Genomic DNA, 6,000 nt, shown 5'->3' with positions numbered 1-6,000 from the left:
TCTCTTTAAAATCGGGAATACTCGGGCTTTCTTCCATTGTCCTGGAAAGAAGGAATTGTTCAATAAATTATTGAACAAAATGCAATAATTACGAATGGCAATGTCTGGTAAATGCCTGAAGACCACGTTGGGAATGCAATCCATACCGGATGATCTCTTATTGTTTACTCTTCTGAATATGGAAGTTAACTCAACACATGAGACAAAGTAATCAAGCAGATTATCACTCGGTATGAGATCAGCCTGCAACGCAGAGCTAAATTGGAGAACTGTGGTGCCGTTCAGGCTATATTTGAAATTGTGGACATCTCGTTCTACAATTTCCGAAAGTCGCGTTGCCTCTAAGTCCGTTCTGGGCCGATGCACCGATTCAAAGTGCTCCCCTATAAGTTCGAGTTTCAGAGCATCATCCATCACGATGTAATTGCCTTGCGCATCAGCAGTTACACTATTCGTGTCTATACCAGAGTTAATAAGGTGTTGTATCTCGCTGCCACCGACTTTAATTCTCGGTACAGTAATTCGTGACTTCTTCCGGAATAACGTATTTATCTTAGTAAACATGGAATCTGGATCGCTTGGTGAAATACCCTTTAACTTCTCCCGCCATTGGCAGTTCACTTTATTTACGTAATGTTGACGGATAAGATCCCGCGCGATCTTTAGAAGTGATTTGAACTCAACCAATATGGGATGATGATAGTCCCCATATCTCCGATAGATTTTGTTGACGCGAGTGAGCAGAAGGCTTTTCACTTTTTTCAACCGTTTTATGGCTGTAGTTTCATATCCTTCCATATTATTGCGAGGTTTAATTTTAGGGACGACTTGTTCAATTGTTTCCAGCGTCAAGTTCTCCAGCTTGAGAAGATACTGAAGTATTTCCTCGTTGCTCAAGTTCCTGTCACCTGGTGCAATTGTACTATCGTTTTCCCCATCAAGAGGTGGGCATTCCTCTCGATATCCCCGAATAAACCTCTCTTGGAATTTCTTCCAATTTGTTTGTTTAAAGTTCAGCCTGTGGACGCCACTGTCCATCGGCAGAAGGCGAACTCTTCGTCCATCAAACAGAACTTCAACAAGAATAGCGTTATGGGCGCTATCGTAAGGAAGAGTCTGTAGTTTCCGTTGAGGATTCCTAAAATTAAAGTTCAAGCGCGCGTCAGCAATGCACAAATCAAGATAGGAATTTGCCCTGGGCCAGGTTGGACTCTCTGACCCATATAATTCGCATTTATACTCTATCTGGTATTGCTTTATCCAAGATTTGAGGAATACCCCTCTGGGATTGTTTGTGGCGTTTAGCCACGAGGTATGCTTAGCATTCAAGTCGCCAGCTATAATATAGTAATTATGCAGCCTATTCAGTTCGAGTATGGTAAACAGAGAATGGAATTCCTCCCTGAACTTGGCTCGGTTGTTTCCCACTGCGTAGACTGACAGAATGTATAAATTTCCTCCTCTAGGCAGTGAAAAAAGAATACATGAGACTTCGATACACTCAAAGGTTTCAAATTCAGGCCTATTAATATGCCTGAAACGATAATGGCGACCCACAAGTATTCCGGTACCACCTCCCCCATCACAATTTCGTCTATCGTTCCTCACGAATTCAAAATCCTTGAATGTTATCGAATGCCTCGGATTGAGGTGGGTTTCTGAAATCAAGACTATGTCAGGCTGTTGTCTGGCAGCGAAATCAAGGAGCTCCGCTCTTCGATGGATTCCTACGATGGAATTCACATTAATCGCGATGATCCGGAGACCATCCAGTGGTACCGCTGTGACTGCAGACCTAGCAGCGGGCATGCTGTTTGTGTAAATATTCTGTTATGCTATTTATTTTTGTATTGTGTACGTGTAGCGTATGCTGCATGTTTTCACATATGGTTAGTATTTTATTGAGGATAGTGTTCATCCCGCCACTTGCATCTTGTTGGGGCTTCTTAGCTCCCCCTTGTCGAACTACTTCTGCAAATGGGATCCCCGAGACTATTGGTGCCGAAGGGACGGTACCGTCCAACGCCGCTGACACCTTCGTTTTTTGGGCCGATCTCGGTGCTTGCTGCCTTGTGACCTTAACATTGTGGTATGCAGGACATCCACGGTACGAAGCCGGATGCCCTCCGCTTCCGCAGTTAACACAGAAAGTTTTTTCCTTGCCATCTGCTTCAGTCAGCGAACATTCAGCTGCGGTATGGTCTTTCCCGCACTTTACACATCGTAAGGTCATTTGACAGTTCACTGCCGAGTGACCATAACGCTGGCATCTTCGACACTGGACTATTTCGCCCCTTAGCAGGCGCTCAAAACGAATGGCCTGGTAATTAAGCGACCTGATGCCGATCAGATCGCTTCCCCGGCTCTCCGGGCTTATCTGCACGAGGAAGTGCGGCAGGATTTGTTTTTCCAAAACGGACCCGTGACACTGAGAGGAACTTAACCTCAGTTCCCGTCTCCCGGAGCATTTTGAGCACCTCATCGGGCTCCTCCTCCGCATCCAAGCCTTTCAGAAGGAAGGTTTGCACCTTCTCTTCCTTTGGAGTGTAGGTGAAGTGAGGAGCCTTCACTCGCTCGAGGACCTCCCGTGCTTTTTTGTAATCTGCAATTTTATTGCATTTGACTTGGGCTCTCTCGGCCCCCGTCTTTTTAATAACAAAATTTGAGAGCCCCGCGCTCCTATTAAGTAGAGTGGCTAAATCTCTACCACCTAATTTATAAACATTAATGGGGGGCACCCTTTCCCCCTTTTCTTTATTTCGGGTGCTAATTGTATCCCCAGTCGGACCATTTTTTAAATTTTCACTCGTACTTGCATTATTTTTAACATTATTTAATATTTTTTCTTGAGTTTTGTTTTTTTTCTTTAATTTTTTGGAAACATAGACCAAAAACTCACCCAATTTTCCATCTTCACTATTGCAACTTGCCTGGTTAGCATCCTCTTCTGGGACATTTCCATCGCCACCGTTGTCGCCGACTCTCGTATCGTCTGCTTTACTGCTCTCTATGTCCTCCATACGGACAGATTCGCTGTCGAGAACTTGTTCGCCCTCAAGGCAGCCCGGTTCCTCCATGATTGCAAAAGTAGTCGAAGATAGCTTAACCTTTTTTCTGGCTACCTTTGGAGACGGTGGGCCCGCCTCCCCAGCCATTAGCTGCTCTGTAAGCTTTTCATTTTTTTTTATCAATGTTGTCATTTGCTTTTTGAAATCTTCGAGGGTCTTCGCCAGCTCGCCATTTCTCCTTTCAAGATTGGCTATCCTCACTTTGGCAATTTTCAAGTCTGGATCCTCCTCGTTGCGGACTCCACGACCGATCCGAGTGCCCCTAGGCCTTATGGTGGGGGGCCGGTCTGGTCCGCCACCCGCCGGCGGCTCGCCGCTCATTCCCGCCAAGCAAAAAAAAAACGAATTTTTTCTCAAAACTTTTTAAGGAAAAGTAACTTAGATAATAACTCAAAAGTAAATTAGTTTCAATTAAGTTTTAAATTATATATTATTAATTAAGTAATATAAATATCTTTTTATATTCTTGGAAAAAATTAATTTAATTTCAATTTTAAATTATTTTTATTAATAATATCAATTTGTAGACACGTCCGTTCTCTACAAATGTCAGCCTACTACTCTCCGAAGAAATTACGTCTTTCACATCAAATTGGTATAAGAATAATATGTCAGTTCCATATCGAATTGAATATCGGGTATATTTAACGTACATACACTACGGGCTATATATAGGTATAAATGGAGCCATCGGGTATCGAGCCTCCGTTTTCCGACTTGTTTCTACTGCACGAATTCTTCTCAGCAAAGATGATAACTATTGGCATGAAATTTGTTGAGAAAATTGATATTCTGAACATTTAAGCATGCAATAAATGGTATGTTTTTCGTTGATCTTAAGGAGAAGGCCCACAGATGCTAAAGGGGGCTGTAGTTTCTTTCTTACTTCAGTCGATTTTGGAAGCCACCTAAAGTAATCTTAAATAAGACAAATTTAAGCCATCTCATGTAAGAGGCCTTAGGGCCCAGTTGGTTCATCATCTATTTACAACTCGAAAACTCAACTGGACTCAGAAGTATTTGATGCTTGATTGATATTTTCTCTAACTGGAGAGTTTGGTGCAAATTTCGACATTATTAGCAAAGTTGCAGACCCTGATTCCCTGCAGCAAGGCTTGCAACGAACAGTCCGTGATTTCCCTTTTGTTCTATTGTTGCCTAGGCCCCAAAAAAGCTACTCAATTTTGAAAATTAAAGGCAAATACTATTCCACTTCATTTCAATTGTGTCGGATCATTTTACTTCAAGCTCTTTGCCGACAACTACCTTCGACATTTCCACCACAGCAGTGACAGATTAAACTTTGTTTCAAATCCAGGGTCATCTGAACAGTGGCCTTAAGATAGAGTCTTATCTACACCTTATTCGATATGTACATCTATGTATGTTTGACAAATTTTTATATATCACTCTGCCTCTCGAACAACTGTTCATTTCAAGGCTCGAGTAATGCTATTCTGAAGCACATCTGTCTAAATCTAGCTGGAATACCTGCCTAAGAATTTCGGCAACAGAAAATTTGAAGAAGATTTGCCAGCCACATACTCGCATCTAACGTCAATTTTTTATGTTTTATGTTCAAAATATAAGAGATTTCAGGAACAACCAGATTGGCCTTCGATAATCTGCTAAAACTGCTACCTGTATGTAACCACGTTTGCAACTTGGAAAACCAGGCCTGATGAGAGATGGGGAAAAAGGAGAAGGGACTCTTGCGACGGCCATAATTTCCTTGATCCAAACTGGAATTTTTAATAAAAAAGGGATTGTTCCCCGAGGTCAATTTTTTCCTATAATTTTTTACCTCGGGCCGAGATTTCATCTCTACTCCTCTGCAGCAACTGTTCTTCAGTTTTTGATTCCGCGCTGGATGGATGGTTGGTGGGTATTCAGTCCTTCACTATTATCGAGATAAGTTACTTTCGAATAAGATCAATGGAGAATAAAGAAAAGGAGAGTCACCTTCGTCTTTCCGTTGCGTTCGAAAAGCAGTTGCAAAATGGAATTTAGTTATCCAAAGAAATAAAGTAACGACGCGATCCTTTTGAGGTTTCCCCTGTTTTGACTTCATTGTGTTCCGAAATTCCGAACGAGAAAACTCTTTAAGATTACACCTCCAAAAGTACACATTGCATAAGGTTCTTTGAAAAATGAAACATCACGACTAAGCGCAACAATTTGGAAAACAGACGTTGATCCCTTCGTCCAAACGTGAAATTATCCCCTTATCCAACACAGTTTGACACTGAATTCGAATAAGAGAGCATTTTTGGTGACCGACCCCAATGAAACAGGCATTATTAATGTAAGTGATCGCAACCTATCGAGAACTGAGCATTTTGAACATCTTGGATTAATGCTACCAATAAATGGTCAGCTGTGTGAACTGATATTACTTCAGCATCAGCTCAACTTGGATGAGGAGGCGTTCCGCAGTTGTCATCGATGCATCAAGGAGCGCCCAAAATTTACTGCAGTGTCGTTCGCCCTGCCTCCTTATACGAGTTCTGAATCTTGACTTGCTATCAAAGATATTGAAGGTCTCCTATCAATTATGGAGGCAAAGATGTTGCCTAGGACCAGTAGCGTAGCACGGATTGATCACATCAGCAATTAAGGCATTCACGACCGATATGAAATTGCATGAATCGACATGTAATTCGGGCTTATAAAACCTCACGGGCTAAGATTGGCCAAAAGCCCGAAATCGAACCAAAAGGCTAACCGAAACAACAATGGATCTTTCAGTTCAGCCAATTATAGTTTCTTTCAGTAAATGTTAACCAAATGTACTGTGTGAGTATAAATGTAAACTTTGAAAATGATTAATAAATTTAAATTTAAAAAAAAATATTCAAAATGAAGGGTCTTCATTTTTTTGCTTTTAAATTTCATCTATTAAAGTGAGCAAACTTTTAAAGTGCTTGTTCGA

The sequence above is a fragment of the Hermetia illucens genome, chromosome 4, assembly GCF_905115235.1.
Source record: "Hermetia illucens chromosome 4, iHerIll2.2.curated.20191125, whole genome shotgun sequence".
Taxonomy (NCBI): domain Eukaryota; kingdom Metazoa; phylum Arthropoda; class Insecta; order Diptera; family Stratiomyidae; genus Hermetia; species Hermetia illucens.
Note: the sequence above shows the minus strand (reverse complement) of the source record.